At 41.2% G+C, this 26,751-nt stretch overlaps 1 protein-coding gene across 3 annotated transcripts in view; it reads left to right on the plus strand.

The window, feature by feature from the left end:
• The first annotated feature begins 10,638 nt into the window (after positions 1–10,638).
• Positions 10,639–26,751, plus strand: part of LOC145447007 (carboxypeptidase D-like) — a 78,591-nt gene continuing 62,478 nt past the window's right edge. For 2 of the 3 annotated variants that reach the window (XM_080325432.1, XM_080325433.1), the window contains exon 1: positions 10,643–10,657. The gene's annotated coding sequence lies outside the window, so the exon portion shown is untranslated. Of the gene's footprint in view, positions 10,658–26,751 lie in introns of all 3 variants that reach the window. The other variant, XM_080325434.1, reaches the window with a different exon arrangement.

Below are 26,751 nucleotides of genomic sequence, written 5' to 3' on the forward strand. Positions count from 1 at the left end.
CACTAAACAGGAAATTCACTAATCCGCAGTGCATTGTGCGATTTTGAAAACCAGATGTTGGCGGTTGTATTTTGACCTGTGTGACCCACTAAATACATCCGCTTTGGGAATTCGGAGCGCGCACTATCGTATCGATTATTCCACTAATACAGTCGGTGCTATTACATTCAGCAGTATTCAGTATTCAGCAGCGACACGAAAAGCGACCAACAAATAACCGCGCTCGTAAATTAACACTTTAAAAAGTGTAAAATAGATTGCAAATCCAGCGATCGCTGACAAGATAATGTCTCGGGCATATCCATTTTTAGTGACTTGGTGTTACAAACATACCGATCGCTCACGCGGTGAAATTTTAGTAATCAGTTTGTCACAGAACTTGATTTCGCTGGTAAGATTTGATAAATAGCGACTAACAGAACCATCAGTGTGGATAACTTGAATAGCAACAAATTGTCACTTATTTCCGCCCTAAGCCTAATCCTTTGTGAGATTACCACATACTCAAATAGATGCGAAATAATTGTAAAATCATACAATCTTTTTAGGAATATTACTTGACTTGACCAACTTTCGGCTCTGTTTTCGATTTCCACACAGTCGCTATAAGTTTCCACGCTTCTAGAATAGGATTGACTTTAGACACGTCATAAGAATCATGGTAATATTCAATCAATGTGTCCATTTACCAACTCGAAATCTCACTCGCGCTACAAGTAAAGCTGAATTGTATCCGAATATGATAATTTACCACCGCTCAGCGCCAAACTGACTCTGTATAACAATATTACGCATGCGCGGTATTTCAGAATGGTATATTGTCATTATCAGCAAATATTTCACAAACTTAATCGTTTACACGAATCAAAGCTAAAGTTGAAACGACAATATCAAGGTTTGAAACCTTACAACTCGATCAGTGATTTTTTATTCAACTGTAAAATAAGTTAATATTCTGTAAGACACAACAATTATTGCTCGGGTAATGTGACATTGAGATTACCAAAATGTATATTGAGTATACGAGATTTGAATGTTTGACTAGTGATAGACTGAAAAATATCTCACAAGAGAATCCATGTGTTATAATGCAGGCTATCGTGATACAAACAAATTCAATACGGATTACCTATTAACCAATTGGCCCCCAACCCGAGATTCGAGTGTTCGATCAGTGCTCGATAAAAATTATTTTCATGTATACCAACTCTTGCGTTGTGGTGAAGGGTGTTACGATATGAGCAAAGTCTTAATAAACACCATTATCAGCACCTCGATTGAGAAAAAACTTGATTCGTATGTATGAAAAGTGTTTGATTGGGAATTTATCTATTTCTCACAATCCCGCCACTGTTTTGAGGACTGGTATTATACGATTATTAAATAATATTTCACAAACTCAAGCCACTGTTTTTGAGGAATGGTATTATATGATTATTAAATAATATTTCACAAACTCAACCCTAATCGTAAGACTTGAGAAAAATCACGTACTCGCTTGATGATAACACGCATGCGACAAAAAACATCACCGCGATTTTGTAAACTGATCATACTAATCAGGGTATTTACCATCATGCTTCTAGAATAGGATTGACTACTAAAGGTAAATTCAGATAATCCAAAATGAAATATCTCAACTTTGACATAGTCTGAATTGAAATAGATTGACAAGCATACCTACCAACTTTCACCCACTCACATTTCGAAATTATGCACATATTGATTTGAAACAAGTAATGTAACATTACAACTCTATTCCCGATCCAGCTTTCCGTTTGTCAAAGAGACATTTTAACATCTTACCATACTCAAAAGAATTATTCACAACATTAACAAGTGTTTAAAATCTAGTTTTCACTTACTTGGCTATATCACTACAACTCGCAAACTTGAATTAATTCATCCTTGTGGTATTCGTATGACCGATAATTTTTATTCAACTGTAAAAGTCGTTACTAATCTATAACACAAAGTAATCACTACTCGGAAAATCTAGGTTTCACTTACTTGACTATATCACTACAACTCGCAAACTTGAATTAATTCATCCTGATGGTATTCGTATGACCGATAATTTTTATTCAACTGTAAAAGTCGTTACTAATCTATAACACAAAGTAATCACTACTCTGTGCATACGACGAGATTTGAATACTCGGTCTATGATAGCAATTCGTACAAGTGAATCCAAGACATCGGGCTGTGAGAAAATCTTCACCACATTGACCTACCGCCTTATCCAACGTACTCAAAGTAAGTAGACACGATTTCAGTAATATACACAATCATTACAACTGTAAACTATACTAATCAATCTCGGTCGTATTCACATATCACAGACCTGTGTTTTTTTTTATTCCTTCAGTAAAATGTAGTCGTATTAATCTGACGATAACATGCACACACAAGAAACATCACCGCGATTTTATAATTGATCACCCGACTTAGGGTACCAATAAACATTACCGGGATTTTTATAAACTAGCCATATTACTCAATACATCTATCAATATCAGAACACAAGGTCCAATACCGAAAGAAAAGTACTTTTTTAGTTTAATAAAAATCAAATCATTCGTCTTCATCTTGTGAATTGTCACACACCCAACTAATATCATACCAAATAGTTATTTACAACAAACAAGACACAAAAAAATTTGTTTTGGACGTTTCGATTTTATTACTGGATGTACTGATCCCTTCGCTTCATACAATCTAGATTTAAACACCATCGAACCTTTGGTATCTATCGTTTTGCTGGATACGAATTATGTTAGTCTAACAATAAACAATTTTCACTATCTTGGGTTATGAACTCAGTGTGTTAGCGGTCATTCAATATTTTGTAGTATCAACTAGTTACTTTGTAGAATACGAATGATCATCCTCACAACTCTTACAAAAGTGCGAAGGATATTTACATCACACAAAGTAGTCGACTTTACTCGATATCCTCACACTACGAAACTAAATGATTGGTTAGACTCTACAAACTGTTTTTGATGTCGTTTTTTACACGAATGGTCACGCATCCAAATATTCAAATAATCCAACACACAACTATAGTACTTACAGAAATATCATAGTTCTTGTAACAAAGTTGTATGAGTATAATGTTTATCGTAAGTCCTATACAGTCATGTCCATCCGAGTTTGACTTTTAGAAAACATTGTACCGACATCGCGACATCTTTCAAAATTAAAACCACGGTGACTGCTTGAGATACCTACCAACGATATCACAGTAATACAGTTACTTCCACAAAGGAGTATGTATTCGACTTACTTTCCATAAATCTAACGCACAAAACAATTTACTTTGCTAACGAAAAGTGCTGAGTCATCACATGGTTGTCCTCGCAACAATACTACTAAAACATACTATCATACAAAATGGTCGTTATAGTTTGCATACCAACGGTACATCGTACAAGTAACAAGTCTCGAGAATCCAGTTATTCAAAAAACGTGAAAGTGTTTCTACGCCAAGTCGTTATGTTGACGAAAGCGTCATGATCGATTTGCATTCGTTGGTCACAAAATGTCACTACTCTAAATAATTATTTTTCACTCAAAAGCATACTTGTCACCAATCGTTTTCATCAAGCACGAGTTCAAGAAGCTTACTACGACATGAATTGTTATTTTTATGTTGTGTAAATAGGTAATAATCAATTTTAGTAACACTATATCAACATCATCGAGTTGTGCGAATAGATTTACATGTGGTCTTGTGGTTTTAATCGAAGTACACAGCACGATCTAATGTAGAGCCGTCTCTATTGTACAGCAACTCGGTAATCGAAATGCATTAACATTTAAACAGCGATCTTGTTTCGTCGCACCAAAAATATGTTTACTGTCGCGATACTCTGCACAAGACGTGCAAATCCTTTTCACCCTCATAATAGTATACCAACGGCTACCAACGACAACGTTTAACAATACCAACGACACTGGAAACACTGAAACCACGACACTTAACCGAGTAAACATACATTTTCCTTTGGCTACATGACGCCAATTTGTTGCTATTCAAGTTATCCGCACTGATGGTTCTGTTAGTCGGTATTTATCAAATCTTACCAGCGAAATCAAGTTCTGTGACAAACTGATTACTAAAATTTCACCGCGTGAGCGATCGGTATGTTTGTAACACCAAGTCACTAAAAATGGATATGCCCGAGACATTATCTTGTCAGCGATCGCTGGATTTGCAATCTATTTTACACTTTTTGAAGTGTTAATTTACGAGCGCGGTTATTTGTTGGTCGCTTTTCGTGTCGTTGCTGAATACTGAATACTGCTGAATGTAATAGCACCGACTGGATTAGTGGAATAATCGATACGATAGTGCGCGCTCCGAATTTCCAAAGCGGATGTATTTAGTGGGTCACACAGGTCAAAATACAACCGCCAACATCTGGTTTTCAAAATCGCACAATGCACTGCGGATTAGTGAATTTCCTGTTTAGTGATGCCTATACCCGAAAGTACGATATGCGAGAGATGTCTATACCTATAAGTGCGATGTGTCAACACGAGTTTGCAATACGACATGCGAGAGATGCCTATACTTGAAAGTACGACGTGCGAGCGCACCCATAAGAACACATGGCGAATCACCAGAGACCTCGTAAGAATACATGACAGGCGAATCACCGCCACCGCCTATAGCAAAAAAGACGAGTCACGACCACGAGTTTTCACGGCGAATCACGACCGCAGCCTATACCTGAAAGGGTGGCATCATCACCGCGCCCATAAGAAACAATGGCAGGTCACCACCACAGCCTATACGCGAAAGTACGACGTGCGAGAGATGCCTATACCTAAAAGTACGATGTGGCAACACGAGTTTTCAATACGATGGGGATTTTCAGCCAAGGAATACTTGAATAATTTTGATGATGATAAAAAAGTTAATGATACGATTGTGCGTGCTTTTGTGAAGAGTTTGATTTCAGAGTAATAAATGAATGTATAAATCTGTATACTTGTGATTCTTGTTGTGGTTGTGAACAGCAGACTATTCTGTAGGCGCGAAACAGCGGAAGGTGTGAATAATCCGATCTGAAAGTATTATTCAGGTAGCAATCAATAGCGAGGAAAGACTTAGAACACGATCGGTCATTTGTCACGACTAAACTACGACATCATATATAATAATTTACGATATATACAATAACAAACGTTCGTTCACATGACTATTTACTTGATACATATTCAACACCGTGTGAGAGATTCCTATACCCGAAAGTACGATATGCCGACGCATCCATAAGAACACATGGCGAATCACCACCACAGCCTATACGCGAAAGGGTGGGGTCACCAACACGAGTTTTCAAGGTATATCATCGCCGCAGCCTATACCTGAAAGGGTGGCATCATCACCGCGCTCATAAAAAACAATGGCAGGTCACCACCACATGGGGGGGTCTAAAAGGGTGGGGTCATCACCCCGGGTTTTCAGGCAGGTCACCGCCGCACCCATAAGAGTCCCAGGCAAATCACGAGACGACAGGTCATCAGCGATAGGGACTCGAAAAGGGTGGAGTCACCAACACGAGTTTTCACGGCAGGTCATGAGCGAGCCCTATACCTGAAAGGATGGGGTCACCAGAGATCCCATATGAACACATGGCAGGTCACCAGCGGAAGGGGGGGGGTCAAAAGGGTGGGGTCACCAACACGAGTTTCGCGGCAGGTCACCAGCGGGCCCATAAGAGCCCCAGGCAAATCACGAGAGATCTATACAACTACTCATGTCATTATATAATGAAAAACATTCGTATGAATTGTTGGCTCTACTACCTTTTTGCTTGACTTTCTTGCACTCTATGCCCGCATATTCCTTATCATGGAGGCCCCTCAGTCAGATGACTCCATACATTACTGCTCTTTTTCGCTTTGTTGATGCCGAGCCTTGGCTTGTGAGCTTCCTACACAGACACCAACCCCACTATCTACAGGTAAATGTTTACACGCGACCCTTTTCTCTGTCATCGCGACGGTCAGTCCAGCTTGAATGAAGTTTTCATTTCTCAAATGAATCGATTGAAATCTTCTACATACACCTTTCCATTCACTCGATGTCTGCTCTCTGTCTCTGGTGTTCTATCACCGCAGGGGGATTCGCATTAAAGTCACTGGGGCATAACGGTGAAAGTATATTTTTTTACATAGGGCGAATGTGCAATCGTGCATTGCAGCTTTGCCATTTATCTTTATAATTTACTGACATTCAGTGAAGACTTCGCGTCTTCTCTGACTAACTACGACCATGTAGTGACGTCACGAAAATGGCCGATATTTTTTTACCTCCAATGGCCGATACCGATATTTCTTTCCAAGTGTGATATCGACTCGATATTATCGGCGAGCCGATAATCGGTCGGGCTCTAATTCTGATATCGCACTTCAACTTATCCATATCATCAGAAGATGAGAACGGGAATGGGCAGATTGGCAAAGCCACATACCCTTGATCTGTACCACTGTATTTGCACCGTCCTGTCTACGGTTCGTTATTCGTCTTCGTAGGCCTGCACTTGATAATATCACTTTAACTCATACAAAGTAGACCATATCATAGCGAACATGTTCATACAACGAATACACAGAATTAATTGCTTGTAAAACGAATGAAATGGGTAACCACATAAAATAAGCACTACAAGCAGGATTGACAATATTTCGTTGTTGAGATATAGTGAAGGAAGTATTGCAGCCCGTTAAACCGTGAGGTTCCTGATATTAGAATGCCTTCTGCTAAATAAATCACATTAGTACTGTTATAGTACCTGGTTTATACTTACAACTTTCGGCACTTACTGAAGGGCAATCGTGGTTAGACATGCAACAGGGGTTACAGAACGTATTTCCACAGCCGTCGCACATCACCCAATCCGTGAGAATACGAAGACTGCGATAACATCTGTGACAGGAAAAGTGACAGTTATTGTCGGAGTTTGATATTAATTATGCAGGAAGGCGGGTGAAGTCATCACATGTCATTCGTCATTGGAATAGTTCAAACACTATTACATAAGTTAGCCAATGCTTTCATTACAGACGAGCGATCTAGGGGGAGGTGAATATCTCACTTCATACTTCGGAACAGGTTACCAATTCGAGAGTGGACCGGGTTTTACAGTGCGAGAGGTATGGTCAGTAACGAATTACTTCCATAACTACTCGAGTAGTTTTTTTATATTTGAAATACTGATTCAATCTAATTCCCAATTCCTACTTCCCAACATTTGTGATTTACAATTACTTACTTTTACGATATTTACAGTTTGTCAGGTAGCAGTAGTGCATACTTCCAATGAAAGCGAGAGAAAGACTCCGACACGGAGAATTTAGGAGCTGTTTTGACGGGGTACCAAGAAGAAATTTATTGACACAAAAGCTAAGTAAGGTCCTGATAAGTGTGTTTTGACTAATAAAGCGTCATAGTTCGATAAAATCTGTCGCCCATATCCCATGTTTAATCATAGTAGGTATGTCTCAGCAAAACGTTTGGAGCTACCGTACGGTCATCTAGCATCTAACCATCGTATCTTATATTAGAAGTACGTTGGGTGTCCACCGTCCAGTTCTCTACCCGAGGCACAGGAGATGGAAGTACCACATACTGTACCACTGAAAGTTTTGCATATTCGTTGACAAAGTAGTCAGCGTTGCTTCTTAAATAGAAGTAGCGTTGACATAGTCAAGAAATTGACCGTCATCGACGCTGGTGATCCCGGTTCTAGCTTGTCTCTAAGTGTCCGGGGATTTTCTCCCCTACATAGCCCTTCCTATTGGGTCTTTACAAAAATGTCCAGAGAAAGAGCCATTTTTGTTGAATCAAAAAAAACGCACAAAAAGCGTCATAAATAGGGAGACTGCCGATCAAGATCGAGCACTGTTACATCAGGCACTAGCAATGTTCCCTCTAATTTTTCAGGAGTCTGCGCAAATACGCCAACTCACTGCGCAGGCCCTTGAACAACTGTGCGCAACCACACTCCCATAGGATGATAAAACTAACTTCTGGGGAGCTCCGCCTCCAAGACCCCCTTTTTCCGGTGCTTGTCATCGAAATTGGGTGCCCGTTTAGTGATTGATGTCGCCTGAACGCGCCAAACGCGAAAAAATATATATCTAAGGAATGCATAGGTCAATGATCGAGAATTGCATAATTTTTATCCTCTCCCTGCTCACATAATCTGATTTACCGGAAGAGCTGATCGAGTGAGGTGTGTTGTAATAGATACAGGACCTTTAAAAAATGATAAAACATCTTCGGGCGTACCCGTTGGTATAATGACTTCGTTATATGATGCTATTTCGTGACCTCCTATCTGCTATGTCAAAATATATTGAAATCGCCCAAACGTGGTAAACTAAAAGATGTACACGATTTCAAATTGGAATTTTTTTACTGGAAAATAATGTTCCCTCGATATGAAATTGAATAATTTGCGATGGATTTATCAAAAGTAATAATTTTCTACACGCTTCGCGCAACATGTTGTCACTCGATTTCTTGCTTTCAATATTGTTACCCTTTTGTGAAAATGAAAGAACGCCTAATGCAGTGGTTCCCAACCTTTTTGGCTTCGCGGACCCCTTTTGACCGTCACGGACTCTCGCGGACCCCCTCAAGTTTTAGTTCAATTTTAGCTCTATTATGGTGCAACCTCCATATCTGTCTTGTGCAAATATGAACTGTAGGCTTCTGATAAGCAGCAAATATTCACTTTTCTTGAAAATAACATCATAGAAATTGGTAGACTTATATTATTTCAAAGCTAATTTTGCTGCAGTATATCTTGAAGTACGTGGTCGCGTCTTGAAAATCCGCGTCTTCGTTTTGATGGAAACGAGGAGTGCCGAAAACCATTTCCGCAAAGATTGATGGAAGCTAATGCAATATTAACGCATAACGCTTCCGACGATACTTTTGGTGTGATCGCAACATTTATGGCACCAAAATGAAGAAACATATATTTTATGAAGATATCACGTCGAGCATCTAGCGCAGGGACGGGCAACATACAGACCACGGGACGGATTCGGCCCACGACGGCATTTTGATCGGCCCGCAGAGTGTTTCTACCGTCAAAGTAAAATCCTAGACAAATTTTATGCGCCAAAGAGTGAATCCAAGTTTTCCAACCTGAACAAGATTGTCATGAAACTACTTGTTCTGTTCGGGTTTACATATAGGCTATATTTACGAGCAAACATTTTCGGCCATGAACAATTGAACATTAACAAGACAAGGCTGCATATCAATATAACTGGTGATATGAATGTCAGGGATGAAGCGTAATGGTTTGATAGCAACGAAACACTCCTTGTTCATCAAAAAAGCGGCCTTGTCGATAGGGCATCCGCAATAGGAATGCGCCAAATCTGATAGCCGAGCTTTAAGAGCAGGTATATGATTGTCCAATTTATGACGGGTGTCAGCCGAAAATATTCGGGTACATTTCAATATGAATATATTATTCAATTGTATATTGAAGTTCTGTACCTCCAAGGAGCTGTTTAAATGGTGGTTATGTATATCACAGGATAAAATGGATTTCGTGGCGAGGTTTCAATCTCTGCATTGGGACAAATTAGGGATATAATTCGGAAATTTTTATTTCAAACGACTGTGCATTAATTTGATGAGACTGACAACTTCAAATCGAGAAGGTTTCGCAGACATTACGAAGTCACCCTGATTGACGTTACTATCTCCATAACAAAACGTCTCTAAACAGCAATATGTTTTTTATCATCAGCTTAATGGAAAATTGGCAATGAAAATGAATTTCCACACTACGATAGTTCATGCCAAACTATTGTTATGATGGTAAATGAGTATAAGGTTTTAGCAGTTGTGGTGCGAAACTGCCTCATGCTTTCCAAATTAAAAAATAAAATACAAATTAGAATATCAACCATACTAAAAATTTAGAGGTCTCGCGGACCCCCTGAAATTGCTTCGCGGACCCCCGGTTGAGAAATGCTGGCCTAATGTATCAGATTGAGTCCAACTATATTCGCGATTTCGAGACAAAGTGTCGTTCAGCATGTGCGACCTTGCGTTTGCGCTCGCAGAAAGACCGTCGACTATGAAACCTAGGCACAAAATAATTGACGCATGTTGGTCGAAGCAATAGATATCGATATGTCCAGGCGCCGAATTGTCCATTCCTAGCAAACAGGGCCCAGCGATATACAGCAGGCCTTCAATATAGTCAAGTGACAATATCATTGACCTATGAACTTCGAAAAATTTTCGCGCTTGGCGCGGCTAGTGCCCCGCGCAATAGTTTGCCAATCAAATGTGGCCCTTTGGCCGAAAAGGTTGGCCACCCCTGGATACAGTCTAGTACAATGCTCCTCAACCGGCGTTTTCATACACCCTAGGGTGTACCAGAATTTTCAAAGGGTGTACCACTCGGATGGGGTGTACAGTTTTTGGATTTCAATAAAATAGTATTTACGGTGACCGATTCTTTGTTTATTTATCATAGTTGTGCTCACCGTAAATACTATTTTATTCAAATCCAAATTTTTCGACGGCAATGACTCCGCTTCCACTAGTTGGAAATGAACCAAATTTGGTGAGCATCGTTTGGTTGGAGTATTTGGTTGTATTAAGGTAAGCATCGGCTTACTGGACGCTGGGCGGTGCGAAACCCTAGCGGTACAACCGATACTTCCAATCACTCTCACACCCAGGAGAAGTATGGCCGTCAGGCCTTCATGCTCCGAACCCGGGATCTCTGTCAGCTTGACTGGCGAGTATCCCAGTCACAAGCACGGTGGCGGCGGGACAAGTGGCCGCAGACGCCCCCAGCCAAAGCCTGCTTGTGACAGCCGTTTGAACCGGAAACAGTTGAGAAAACTATGAAGGGAAAAACGGAAACCAGAGCAACCTTGATGGAAGCTCTTGGGTCCTTTTCGACCTAAGAGTGACCTATTACGGCGCTTGGTGAACAGGCCATGGTGAAATCCCATGGTGCTGCCCAAGCGTTACGGGGTGGAGGTTTACTGCGGTTCCTCCAGGTTACCCCTAAAAAAATAAAAAAAAATAAAAAATGAGCATCGTTTCTATAAACAGCCTAACACTTTCATGAGGTGAATAGAAAATTTTCAAATTTTTTAATATTTATTTTTATAGATTAAATAGAAACTTTCTTCTCCTGTAGCAAAGCGGTTACTTGCTGGAATTGAACCAAATTTTGTGTGTAGGCTTAAATTAGGTAACCTAAAAAATTTTTCAAGTAGCCAGTACGATTTGAGAAAAAAGATCATTTTTGAAGAGCCCTAGTGTACAGGGGTGTACCAGATCAGAATTACAATGAGCCGATGGCTAGCTTTCACAAAGGCCGGTTTATGCGTCAATGAGCAATGGTACGATGTTTATCTCAAGGGTAATACTGTACATCGCTAGATTATGATGTGATAAGCAAATATTTCTCCTAAATATTTGGTCGGCAATGGACCAATGGTTCCGTTTGGTGTTGGAAAGGATGCAGTTAACATGTATTCATCTAGCCGTTTGGCTTTTAGTGATTCTTGAGGAAACCGCCGCGATAGCTCAGACTTCTTGAATCGGTACTTCATACCCGACGTTAATAAATACCGCAATGCACATAAATGAAGTGACGTAGCCAGCCAGGGTCGAAACAGCTTCCATGTTGAAATCGAAACCCTATTGTTTTAAAATGCCGATTTTATGTCCAATATTTCGCCATACATTTTCAATTTAGTATTTTGTTATTAGTGATGCAAATTAGCGACAATCGACTGTGTATAGTGTCATAAGATCTGAGTTTACTGACATCTCTTGCAGCCCGTATGCAATGTTCCCTCTGATTTTTCACGACTCTGCGCAAACACGCCAACTTACTGCGCAGGCCCTTGGACAACTGCGCAACCAGGCCCCCATAGGGTGATATATCGAACTTCTGGGGGCTTCGCCCCCCAGACCCCCCTCAGTCTATGCGCCTTTTACCGGTACCTATAACATCGACATTGGGTTCCTGTTCATGGTTACTTCGTCTAAACGCGCGTAGCGTGTAAAATTTATATAATTCATGATTGAATCGGTCAATATGATCGGGAATCGCATATATATTGCTATCAATTGGGGTATAATGTAGGGTTACAATATTTCTGCAACACAAATTCCGGACACTCTTTAGCGCCCAGTCGTGGATTTCAAAATGAGGCATGACGTCACACTAGCAAAGATTGGCTCATAGACCAGAGGTGGTAACGATCCGGTTCAGGAGTAGGCCTATGTGGCTGTGTGTTGTATAACCGGACAAGAACAATTTTTCAGCCCCTTCCCGCCCAAATAAACAATGATTTTGAGCCCACACTATATAAGGTAATTGATGCAACTTCTGTGGGGGGGGGGGCTTTTTATATGAATCTGGTACCTATATGCATCTGGTCGTTAAATTATTTGAATGAATTCTGTCAATAATATTGGTTGTTTCATATATTATACTCTATACTACTCTCCGCCCACGTGATCAGAGTTAGCGGTAGAGCTGGTTGACGATGATGAGTTCGAAAATACAGGGAGCGTAATCGCACATCGTTAAGTCATGTTCTGTTTTGCCGATAAGATTGTTAATCAGCCTTATTCCGGTGCGCACCATATGAATCTTTATAAACACCCCACATCCAGTGGTTTCCAACCTTTTATGCTCGCGACTCCATCTCCAATTTGAGAATGTTCTGCGGTCCAGATCAAAATTTGACGAGCTGATTACTAAAATAAGTCAGCACCTTTGCCCGACTTACTCACGGGCTATTTTGAAAGCTGATTACGTTCAACATATTCGCAAACCCCAGAATAAAGGCATACGAACCCCCGTTTGGAGCCACTATCTTTGAATAAAGCAATTGAACGGCCCTAACGATCTCTATTAGGAATATACCGTTTTCCTATAATTGCGATTACAATTGAAACGAAGGTTGTTTTATTATATATTTTATTGCAGTTTTTGCGAGGGTGGCAGCATCCATATCAAAATCAATATATGTGATAGTAAATCGCGCGCAGCGCGAAGAAAGATGTCATGCATCAGCATAAATATTCCAAAAAAATATTGTTTTTATGCTAATTTACGGAAAAATTATGAGCCTACGTCAAGTCTTCAGAATTCCGGACATTTGGCAAATTTTAGAAATTCCTCCCGGACGCTAGTTTGAACAGTGAAATTCCGGACATGTCCGGGAAATTTTGGACGTATGGCAACCCTAGTATAATGACTTCGTTACATGATGCTGTTTCGCGACCTCCTATATCTGCTATGTCAAAAGATATTGAAATCGCCCAAACGTACTAAACTATAACAAGTACACGATTTCAAATTGGTATTTCTTTACTGGCAAATAATGTTCCCTCGATTTGGCATTTGTTTTGTTATGGGACTCGGATCGCCAGAACAGGAACATTTAGCGCCAGCCGTTAGGCGCCTTAGACAATTAAACATATATCTATAATTGTATATATATCGAAGTTTTCGGTTAGCACAAGGGCAGTCCTTTTCGGCCAAGGTTCTCTCGCTGCTGATCGTTCTGGTGCACATCTCGGAGTCGTATGTTACATAGTCTATAACTTCATATGTCATGGTGCGTCGTGGTGCGGTAATGGCCGACGCCCAAGTGCCCATTTCTATAAATCATGCGTATTTTTGATTGTGGAAAGGGTACGCAATAATCAAGATATTTGACAAAAATTTAGAAAGTTTAGAAAAATACACCATGATTTATGTTAATTCACGAAATAATTTTGGGTCCCCTTCGAGCTCGGCCCCTTCAATTGGGGGGTCGGGTTGCGGCAGTTACGGTCCTGAGTAAATCTTACGCAACGCGGAGAAGACTATTCGTTAGTTTCTCGCAGATTAACTTCGAGCTAGCCCAACTTTGGTAAACCATGTTATTTTGCCATTCCCAGAAAATAATGTGCTATTGAAATGATATCAGCATCACTCACGCGTACGAGACCATACAAAAAGAAAAAAATCTCTTTCGTGAGATGCCCGTGATTGCAAATTCTCATTTATTCATGGAGCGGAATATTTACCCTTGCGGGCCGCCCTTGTACCTCCGTTTCAGACTTCAGCGATAACACTATTTGCCCCTGGCAATGTTCTCTCTTTTTTTTCACGAGTCTGCGCGCCTGCGCGGCCCCTTGTACAACAGTGCTCAACGATTGAAAAAAAACATCACTTCGGATTTTTTGTGCGCAGCTTAGATTTTCTGTGCGCAGAGACCGTTTCAGCATTGCGCATTTGCACACGTGCGCAGCTTAGAGGGAACATTGCCCGTATTCTACTATCGACTGTGTGTGGGGCAGGCCTGATACGCAGTAGGCCAGTGCGCCTGCTATCATCGCTGGTCTGAATCACCGCTTCTGCAGCAGGTAGCTTTACCTACTCTCTCCCCAATACTGTCACATTTAAGTTGATTATCGTTCGTAATGTCATGCTGTTTTTGGACTGACACGAAATAAATTCCAGTTTGCATGGTGGGCGGCCTAACTGGCTGCGAATGGATTCTGAATCCCGTACTTGATTTGAGCTATTACTCAAGCATAGAGATCAGAATAGGTATGTGTCAAGGGTCGATAATATCAAAAGATGGGAAATATCTGAATCATCTGAAGTTGCCAGAATTGCAGAACAGACTTGGATATTTTCATTCGTGAAAATAATCCACCGTCGTGTACTAATTTGTTCGCGAAATGGAGTGATTCACAACCGCTAATGCCAGGGCCTGCGGAAAGAGGTGCATTTTTTCCTGGTTAAAGGGCATGTAATGGCTGCTAAATTTGAAGATATCTTTTGGCTTGCAAATCAGTCCTATTTAACCGCAATATTAGAGAGCACCAATCAGTTGAATTTATCAATGCAAGGCAGAGGATTTGTGTGGTGAATTCTTGTGCGCGATTGTCTCGTCCTTTATATTTAGTTAAACCAATTATTACTTGATTACCTGTCTTTTCCTCTATATATTGTCTCGCTCCTAATTTGTCATTTCTTGGTACCTTATAGTTGCTGGCCGAGCTGTGTTGCGTATAGTGCTCGTTTTCAGTTAATAAAAGCCTTGGTTACTTTGTGAAATAAAGGTCATCACAATTTTATTAACTGAAAAGATCTACTATGGCGTCGAACCAGACGCTCATTCGCGTTCCCGTGTTAAAGGCTATGCCGAGGGATGATGATGCTGGTCAGGAGTTCAAGCACTGGATGCGCATGATAAAGGCGTATGTCACGTCCGTCGATGCTGCTAGAAGAGATGGTGACCCAGAGATCGATAGGTTCAATATAATGGCAGGGTACTTGTCGGCTGAATCTTTTTCGCTGGTCGAGGAAGAATCGACCTTTACGGATGCGATGAAACTTCTTCAGGGCTTGTACGTGAAAAAGAAGAATCTTGTCTATGCGCGCCATGAGTTAGCCACAAGGAATCAGCAGCCATCGGAGACCATATCTGAGTACGTTCAGAGTCTCCATGCTCTGGCTAAGCAATGCGAATTCAAGGACATTTCGGCAGCACAGTACAAGGAGTCCGTGATGAATGCAATGATCACCGGATTGCGCTCTTCAAGTATACGACAAAGGTTGCTAGAGTATGAGGACCTCACACTGCAGAAGGCCATCCAAGTTGCTGATACTCTTGAAAAAGCACAGAAGTTCTCTGAAAACTACCAGCAGCCGTTGGCATCGGTCGCCAAGGTATCTGTATGTGCGGATAGCGCTAATGACTACGCACTCGATACCAAACCAGATCCGTCTGCCATTGCTGCTTCAACCTCGAATACTCGTAAATACCAGAAGAAATGCTGTTATTGTGGCACTCGTCATGTTTTTCGTAAGAGTCTCTGTCCCGCGAAGGATGCTGAATGCTTTGGATGTGGGAAGATCGGGCATTTCAAGAAATACTGCGATTCGCTTTATTCCGACGAACGTATTAAGGATTCGGACCGCCGACGTGTGGCATCGCTTCTGGCTGGGATTCCGAGCTCGTTAAAAGGTGCAATTATTACGATTGGTTTGGAAGGCAATGACTTGGATGCGCTATTGGATTCGGGGGCCGCCGAGAACTACATAGATTATCAGGTGGCGTTGCGGCTGAAGTTGTCGATTACACCATGCGATGTCACCGTTGGGCTGGCATCAAAAGATGCAGTAACCAAAATGCGTGGCTCCGTATAGCGGTGACCATAAACATTTCCGGAAGCGTCTATCGTAACGTTCATTTTGGTGTCGTTTCTAATCTATGCGCCGATGTTATCTTGGGACACGAGTTTCTAGAACAGCATAAAGAGGTGATATTTAAATTTAATGGACCTCGTGATACTCTCTATGTCGGACAGTGCAACCTCGCCGCTGCAAAAACCTACGAGATTCCGAGACTGTTCCGATTTCTTGATCCGGATAGCAAACCTATAGCAACAAAATCGAGGTATTATTCCCGCCAGGATAAATCTTTCATCAATTCCGAGATTGAGAGAATGTTGGGGGAAGGGATAATAGAAAGGTCTTCCTCGCCCTGGAGGGCGCAAGTTGTCGTAACCAAAGGCGACAGACATAAAAGACGGATGGGTATTGACTATTCACCAACGATAAACCGTTATACATATCTGGACGCATATCCTCTGCCGAAAATTGACGAGGTCGTCAACGAGATAGCGAAAGGTAGCGTTTATAGCTCTGTTGATTTGAAGTCCGCCTACCATCAGATTCCCTTGTCGGACGACGACAAGCCGCCAACAGCGTTTGAGGCGAATGGGCGGCTGTATCAGTTTCGTAGAGTTCCATTTGGTGTGACTAATGGTGTTTCAGCTTTCCAGCGTTTCATTGACACGTTCATCGATCGCAATAAGCTGGAAGGTACGGTGGCATATCCTGATGACATCACGATCATTGGGCGATCACAGGAGGAACACGACAGACGTCTGAAGGCCTTCACGGAAGCTGCAAAATTGAGTAATTTAACACTGAACCTAGAAAAATCCGTTTTTTTCAGTGAAAAAGCTCAGACTTCTCGGCCACTGCGTATCCCACGGTGATATCAGACCCGATCCTGAAAATCTGCGACCGCTCATGGAAATGAAACCACCTGGAAATGCTGCAGAAATGAAGCGATGCATTGGTATGTTTGCGTATTACTCTAAATGGATTGTCAATTTTTCAGAAAAGTTGAAACCTCCAACAGAAAATAGAGGGTATCCACTGGGGCAGGAGGCGTCGAAAGCTTTTCGGAAGCTCAAAGATGGTTTGCTGGAAGCCAGTCTTGGATACATATGTGATGATTCTCCGTTTGTTGTGGAGTGCGACGCATCAAACTCTGCTGTCGCTGCTGTTTTGAGCCAGAAAGGTAGGCCGGTCGCGTTCGCGTCTAGAACACTCAATAAGACGGAACAGAACTATCCGGCCGTTGAGAAGGAAGCTGCAGCTATCATAGAAGGTTTACGCAGATGGGGATATCTGCTTCACGGTAAAAGGTTCAAGTTGGTTACTGACCAAAAAGCTCTGTCCTTCATTTTCAAGAAATGTCATAAGAGTAAAATTAAAAACACAAAGCTTCTACTGTGGAAACTTGAACTTAGTGCATTCGATTATGAAATTGAACATCGTCCTGGAATACAGAATTTTGCTGCTGATGCTATATCAAGGATATTTTCTGTTCATTCTATTTCAGCATTGCGGGAGGCACATGTTAATTTAGGACACCCGGGAGTTCGGAGGCTTATGCATTTCGTCAGGGCTAAAAATCTGCCCTTTTCGATTGATGACGTTAAAGCCAAATGCCGATCGTGCATGGAGTGTGCCAGAATCAAGCCTCGTTATTTTCGGCCGGTGGAGGAGTGCTCGTTGATTAAAGCCACGAAACCAATGGAGCGACTGAGTGTGGATTTCCAAGGCCCCGTTGCTGGCAGAAATAAGTATCTTTTGATAATCATTGACGAGTTCAGTCGTTTTCCGTTTGCCTACCCGTGTAGGGATATGTCTTCGAGAACGGTAATCAATCGATTGTCTCGGTTGTTCTCACTTGTTGGCGCTCCTAACTATATCCATAGTGACCGGGGGGTGTCGTTTCTTTCCAGAGAGGTGAAGACCTTCCTTGCGAAAAGGGGGATTGCGAGCAGTCATTAACGCCTTATCACCCGACGGGAAACTCTCAGTGCGAAAGAGTGAGCCAAACGATACGGAGAACTGTCAAGCTTCAGCTGGCCTCTCAGAATATGCGCGAAGATGACTGGGAAATGGTACTTCCCGATGCTCTTCATTCTGTGCGTTCATTGCTGTGCACTGCAACTAATGTTACTCCGCACGAAAGGTTTTTCGCATTCCCTCGTAAGTCTACGTTCGGGCAATCTTTACCAGATTGGTTGCTTCAAAGTGATACTGTTCTGCTACGCAAGCACGTCAGAAGCAAGGATGAACCCTTGTGTGAGCCCGTGGATTTGCTGGATGCAAATTCGAAGTATGCCTCTGTCCGTTATCGCAATGGTACGGAATCGAGAGTTTCGGTGAAAGATTTAGCGCCCTATCCGAAGAACCGAGATGACATCGCGTCAAGAGCCGCTGCGGAACATCTTCAACTTGACGACACCGATCCTTGTGATCAGCATAACTCACCTACTGCTCCAGAAGTCGTATTGGACCAAGACAGCCCGCAGACGGCTGAAGATGATGATAGTCCACCTTTACGCCGGTCTACCAGAATCCGTAAAGCCCCCGATCGTTTTCGATATTGAGCCAATTGCCAATTCCCCTACGTATTGTACGATTTCCTTTCGGGCGGGGAGATTGTGGTGAATTCTTGTGCGCGATTGTTTCGTCCTTTATATTTAGTTAAACCAATTATTACTTGATTACCTGTCTTTTCCTCTATATATTGTCTCTCTCCTAATTTGTCATTTCTTGGTACCTTATAGTTGCTGGCCTAGCTGTGTTGCGTATAGTGCTCGTTTTCAGTTAATAAAAGCCTTGGTTACTCTGTGAAATAAAGGTCATCACAATTTGTTTTTGAGGTTGCCAGCAAAGTTCAAGGTTTTAAATGTAAGTTGAAGTTGTGGCAGAACAATGTTTCAAAATATGATTATCCAGGTTTTGAATGCTTGAACAACTTCATCAAGAACAGTAATTGGGAAACCGATCGATAACCCTAGCCTTGAATCAAAAGTAAAGTCGACCGTACATCAGCATCTCGATGTGCTGCAGCAGAATTTTGAAGCCTATTTTCCAGAGGGCGAATATTTGTATATTGACTCTCTGTTGTGGATCGTGCAACCGTTCACAAATGAAAGGTTGGAATTGGGCAACTGGACCGGTGAAGTTATTGAACTACGATCAGATTTAGTTCAAAAGGCAAATTTCAAACAGTTTAAAGCTACACTGATTTCTGGTTATCACTACTTAAAATTCCGGAGTATCAAAATTTGAGTCGAAAAGCGATTACGATTCTTGTTCGCATGCCTACGTCATATCTTTGCGAGCAAGGATTTTCTGCACTTGTTCAAATTAAATCGAAAAAAAGAACTTGGGTCAAGGATGTTGATATGCTTATGAGAGGAGCACTCCAAAAACGGCTACTGCCAAACTTCGCGCAGCTGGCAGACGAAATACAGCAGAAACAGCCGCATTGTATGTCAGGCATTATTTTGTAGTGCAGTATTTTGTATTTGTATGTACACTGTACAGTGGTCCACAAATTCGTTCGTTATATAATCATTTTCATCAATTACAAACGCCACAATATTGCGACTAGTCTTTTAATTAGATCCCTTGGCCTAGACCAGGGGTGGCCAACCTTTTCAGCCAAAGAGCCACATTTAATTGACGAACTATTGCGCGGGCCACTAACCGCGCCAAGCGCGAAAATTTTTTGAAGTTCATAGGTCGATGATATTGTCACTTGACTATATTGAGGGCCTGCTGTATATCGCTGGGCCCAGTTTGCAAGGAAGGACTATTCAGCGCCTGGACACATCGATATCTATTGCTTCCAACAACATGTGTCAATTATTTTGGCCTAGGTTTCATAGTCGACGGTCTTTCTGCGAGCGCAAACGCAAGGTCGCACATGCTGAACGACACTTTGTCTCGAAATCGCGAATGTAGTTGGACTCAAATCTGATACATTAGGCCAGCGGTTCTCAACCGGTGGTCCGCGAAGCAATTTCAGGGGGTCCGCGAGACCTCTAAAATTTTAGTATGGTTGATATTCTAATTTGTATTTTATTTTTTAATTTGGAAAGCATGAGGCAGTTTCGCACCACAACTGCTAAAACCTTATACTCATTTACCATCATAACAATAGTTTGGCATGAACTATAGTAGTGTGGAAATTCATTTTCATTGCCAATTTTCCATTAACCTGATGATAAAAACATATTGCTGTTTAGAGACGTTTTGTTATGGAGATAGTAACGTCAATCAGGGTGACTTCGTAATGTCTGCGAAACCTTCTCGATTTGAAGTTTTCAGTCTCATCAAATTAGTGTACAGTCGTTTGAAATAAAAATTTCCGAATTACATCCCTAATTTGTCCCAATGCAGGGATTGAAACCTCGCCACGAAATGCATTTTATCCTGTGATATACATAACCACTATTTAAACAGCTTCTTTGAGGTACAGAACTTCAATATACAATTGAATAGTATATTCAATTATTCATATTGAAATGTACCCGGATATTTTCGGCTGACACCCGTCATAAATCGGACAATCATATACCTGCTCTTAAAGCTCGGCTATCAGATTTGGCGCATTCCTATTGCGGATGCCCTATCGACAAGGCCGCTTTTTTGATGAACAAGGAGTGTTTCGTTGCTTTCAAACCATTACGCTTCATCCCTGACATTCATATCACCAGTTATATTGGTATGCAGCCTTGTCTTGTTAATGTTCAATTGTTCATGACCGAAAATGTTTGCTCGAAAATATAGCCTATATGTAAACCCGAACAGAATAAGTAGTTTCATGACAATCTTTTTCAGGTTGGAAAACTTGGATCCATTCTTTGGCGCATAAAATTTGTCTAGGATTTTACTTTGACGGTAGAAACTCTCTGCGGGCTGATTAAAATGCCGTCGCGGGCCGAATCTGGCCCGTGGTCTGTATGTTGCCCGTCCCTGCGCTAGATGCTGGACGTGATATCTTCATAAAATATATGTTTCTTCATTTTGGTGCCATAAATGTTGCGATCACACCAAAAGTATCGTCGGAAGCGGTATCCGTTAATATTGCATTAGCCTCCATCTGTCTTTGCGGAAATGGTTTTCGGCACTCCTCGTTTCCATCAAAACGAAGACGCGGATTTTCAAGACGCGACCACGTACTTCAAGAAATACTGCAGCAAAATTAGCTTTGAAATAATATAAGTCTACCAATTTCTATGATGTTATTTTCAAGAAAAGTGAATATTTGCTGTTTATCAGAAGCCTGCAGTTCATATTTGCACAAGACAGATATGGAGGTTGCACCATAATAGAGCTAAAATTGAACTAAAACTTGAGGGGGTCCGCGAGAGTCCGTGACGGTCAAAAGGGGTCCACGAAGCCAAAAAGGTTGAAAACCACTGCATTAGGCGTTCTTTCATTTTCACAAAAGGGTAACAATATTGAAAGCAAGAAATCGAGTGACAACATGTTGCGCGAAGCGTGTAGAAAATTTTTACTTTTGATAAATCCATCGCAAATTATTCAATTTCATTTCTAGGGAACATTATTTTCGAGTAAAGAAATTCCAATTTGAAATCGTGTACATCTTTTAGTTTACCACGTTTGGGCGATTTCAATATATTTTGACATAGCAGATAGGAGGTCACGAAATAGCATCATATACCGAAGTCATTATACCAACGGGTACGCCCGAAGATGTTTTATCATTTTTTAGAGGGCCTGTATCTATTACAACACACCTCACTCGATCAGCTCTTCCGGTAAATCAGATTATGTGAGCAGGGAGAGGATAAAAATTATGCAATTCTCGATCATTGACCTATGCATTCATTAGTTGTATTTTTTTTGCGCTTGGCGCGTTCAGGCGACATCAATCACTAAACGGGCACCCAATTAAACTAAAACTTGAGGGGGTCCGCGAGAGTCCGTGACGGTCAAAAGGGGTCCGCGAAGTTAAAAAGGTTGAGAACCACTGCCTTAGGCGTTCTTTCATTTTCACAAAAGGGTAACAATATTGAAAGTATTAAGAAATCGAGTGACAACATGTTGCGCGAAGCGTGTAGGAAATTTTTACTTTTGATAAATCTATCGCAAATTATTCTGCTCTACTGTAGTGTACGAATATCTACCAAAATGTGACTTGCTTATGGGTCTGCCAATGCGTCGGAACTGATATTCTAGTCATCACATCTCAAGTGTTGCGGCCACACTAATCAAATTTTTGGTTGGTCTTGCAAGTTCACAATCTGTGCAATCCATTTTTGATGATATTACTAATTTCGGAAATTACCTCGTGGGCCACTCAAAACCTTCTCGCTGGCCACGGGTTGGCCGGCCCTGGCCTAGACGGTTTATATAAAAAAACAACATGTATTTAAAAGTGACAGTACAGACATGTGTAGTTACGCTTTATCGATATAATAGATTATATTTACATTCTATAATTAGATAGTACGGTAATCTAGAGCCCTAATTAGTATTTAGCAGTTCCTATGACTTGCTGATCCTTATGATAATTAGGCCCAGTACCGACTTGGGTGTTTTATATGAACAGGGGTGTACGAGTATTGAGCAAACGTTACAAGGGTGTACCACGTCGAAAAAGGTTGAAGAGCACTGGTCTAGTATACAGTACTAGGGTTACCATATGTTGAAATCCGAAAAAGCGGGCACTTCAAAAAATTCTGAAAGCTCCAGCACCGGAAAAGAAAACTGGTGATTTTGAAAACTTTTCGAGCGATAGTAGTGTGTTGACTGAAAAAGTCATCACTTTGACTCGACTCCAGTTTTACCCGATTGTTTACGAAACTGTGAAGTTCACTGCGTCGGGGTGCAGTTTTTGATCGCATTTTAATTCTTTTTCTATAAAAAGAGGACAAGTTCTCGAACACGAGGATATTTTAGGCGTCCTCTGAGGACACTTTCAATTTATTGAAAATAAAGAGGACAAATCCTGATAAAAGAGGCCGTATGGTAACCCTAATCAGTACCGATCATTTACTCAGCCTGTGAGCTGTAACTTACTGCCTACGTTACCCGAATTACTAGCCATCCGTATACAATATATCTGAAAAGGCAATTGTCGTCTGTTGAGCTCTCAATCAAGAACTACGCAGGACGTTGGTATCAGCTAGTGCCAGTAAGGTAAATTGTAAGAAGCTATCCGTAGACCACGGATTTGCCGTATACTATCGAAGGCTATCGGAGCCGTCAAACGTCTCGCAGTGGTAAGAGCAAGTTAGATAACCTTGATTCTCATTTCGCTAAGGCAGGGGTGGGCAAACTATGGCCCGCGGGCCGCATGCGGCCCGCGAGAGTATAAAGAAACTTATTAAAAATATTGATAAAATGCGTACTAAATATCGAATTAATGCAGACACTTGATTAAACTTTTTCTTAACCTATTTCACCATGATAATTCTAAGGCAGGGGCCCGAAGCTGAGCTCAACTGAAAATTTTTTTCGCGCTTTGCGCGATTTTCATCCTATTCATAATTATTTCCTAGTATTTAGTCTGAATTTCATATTTAAAAATCTCTCATCCACAGTCGTAACCTTACATGCCATCAAACCATCAGCCCACGCAGTTTGAAAGGTTTCATCTGCTAAACATGACAAAAATCCTAAACGAGATTGACATAATTCGGATCACGAGTGGGATTTCAGATTGGCCACTCCAGTTTTCATTATTTCAGTGATGTGCTTATAAAAACGATTCGCGCGTGTCTTAGGTAGATTCGATCTATGTATGCGTAGAATTAGGGTATTTATATTTTATCTACACATAGTAGAAGCGTGTTTGAAGCTAACATGGTTATGATGCTGTCAGCATTGTGTGTCCTGGAACTGAACCAAAAGTTGAATTAGTAAATCTTTGAACAGATCGCTGCTCTGAGATTTAAATTTCAATCCTGTTCTAAGAATCGGGATAACCGACTTTCATCGCTATAGTTTTGACAAATTGGTTATTGAGGCCGACCAGCCTATGAAATCTCGCCACTGTGTCTGAGGCTTGTACGATATCATCAAAGCAATATGTGGATTGTTGTAAATAAGCATATATATTATCTCCATGTCCTCACTACATAATCAAATACCAATATTGCGTTTTGGTTTATAGTCTCAATTTTATATAGTGCGGCCCGCGAATGGATTCAGATGTTGAATGCGGTCCTCGAGCTCAAAAGTTTGCCCACCCCTGCGCTAAGGTAACAAGTGTGATGAAATTCTAGTTTGTGATCAGGGGTCACCAATTTAAAATGGCCTAATTTTCCAACTTAGTGGGCGCCGCGGGCCCCAACATAGCAATACCGAAAGACAAAGGTTCTGCGATACTGCCCGTCACTCAATATAACGTTCCCATAACCCGTTTTCGTCCAGAATATGTCCTGGTGGGCTACATGTGGACCACCAATTGGTGGCACTATTGTAGATATTCCTGGATGTAACTAAGAAAAATAGTTCAGTTGCAGGTAACATCGAATAAGGATTCAGTTCCAGATGAATGGTAGCTGGATTGATCGTATTCATATTAAATAGTTGTACAAACCGAAACGGTCAGTAGCGAGGTACTTCCACTTTTTCGAAGTACTCAAGTGAATAGGTCCAGGTACGAAGCATTCACATTGACACTATGTTGATTTCTTGGCTTGCTTTTAACTCAGATAAAACCAAGATGCCATTATCGGAAGTGCCGGGGACTTCATTCAGTTGCACGCACACCAGATTTGTGGAATTGCTATGACAGTATACACTATACAGCTTGCATTGTATTTGTATAGATATCGCCCTAATTCCCGGCATTCCATTCACGTGCCATGACGCATTACTCCTGGCGACGTATTACTCATAAACATGTTACTTTTACTCAATCATGGAAAGTTACAGGTATTATTATGTTCGAAATCGTCAATAAATTCATTGGTTATAACCTCAAGATGTTGCGCTCCGCTGTTCATGTAAAGCTACTCGTTTCGCATAACCTATTTCCTAGGGATGGTGTGAACGTGAGGTTCACGTTCGCGTTCTGTATATGAACCTTAGAAACTTAGAGGTTCACGTTCACAAACGAACCTTGGTAGGTTCTGCACTGTGAACCTTTTTCATTTATTACAATTGTCACTTCATTACAATACCTTTGGTTGAAATTAATTGCATTTCAACCACGGGCCACACCATGTATGGCGGTGGCAGTATAAAAATATCAACACCAAACGAGCATGCACCTTGATAATCTCAAAAATTTTACTTGCTTTGTTACAAACGTTTGCTCGAAATATCAAGCTATCCGTTTGTGAATATTAATGACTATTTGCTGTGAGCTTGACCCGCAATCGCACAACATAAAGACCGAAATACACTACATGTAGTTAGTCAGCTAATGAAGCCTATTAAACCAATTAATGGAATTGATATCGTTGTCTGATGTAAAAAATCCAACTGGCGTATGTGGTCAATCTTGATTTCACATGTTTATTGTATCATGAAAAACAGAACCGTGCGATTGGGGTGCTGGCTTGTTGCTGTATAACTTGTTAATGGGTCAATATAGGTAGCGAGTATAGAAACCCGTTTTACATTCTGCTCAATATCAACGTAGCAATACACAGACGCCGAATACATTGTTCGGTCTGGGCCTAGACCGTTAAGGCGTAAGCTTATATTCCCTTGCAAGTCCTCGTCGAAATGGTTGGCCAAGCAACGGCAGATATTGATTTTACGGGATTATCATGCCACTTGATTGCCCCATTTGATACATTTGGCGACGATTAAAACGTCAATATGCATTTCAGCATTGTGGCATTTAGCTTCACTGAAATGTAGGGTTGGAATTAGAAATATGACGTCACGTGACGTCATGAGGTTCACGTTCGCGTTCACACAGAACCTTTCAAAATCAATCAATCAATCATTTTTATTTGTCACACCAGTGCAAATCCGGTACGGACCAGGATGACGACGAGGGGCCGCAAGGCCTTAGTACACAGTCGCCACCTGTAGGAGTATACACATTTCAATCAATGGCACATAACAAATGACAATAAAAAAGGTTCGCATTCACACGAATCTGAACCTTTCAGAGGTTCACACCATCCCTACTATTTCCCTCAAGTGCCATTTTGTTCCTACCTAGTTCACGTTATGACTTCGGGTATTTTTGTCAGTATACATAGGTAGAGGCGTTCAGAAACAAATTGCTTCAACATTTTTAGGAGTACTCAAATGATAACAATTACTCTCTTTTTACAATTTTCTACCCTCCAGTCAAATTCAGAATTTTTTCCGATCATCAACCGAAAAATAAAATCAAAAATCTATCCTAGACAACTATTGATTAGTTTTCGCACTTGCTCTGTCATGTATATGTATCTACATCACACACTCTGCGCCCGGGGTCACAATCTCAGAATGGCTAACGCCCCAAAAGCGTCGCTATATTTCTAATCCGGGTTAGTCGCCGGTCGCGTTGTTGCTATATCGCAACATGAATAAGTTAGACACATTAGCAAAAATTCTATCACACTGTATCACCCAA

Source organism: Botryllus schlosseri, chromosome 9, assembly GCF_051294905.1.
Source record: "Botryllus schlosseri isolate E-star chromosome 9, Bs_hap1, whole genome shotgun sequence".
NCBI lineage: Eukaryota > Metazoa > Chordata > Ascidiacea > Stolidobranchia > Styelidae > Botryllus > Botryllus schlosseri.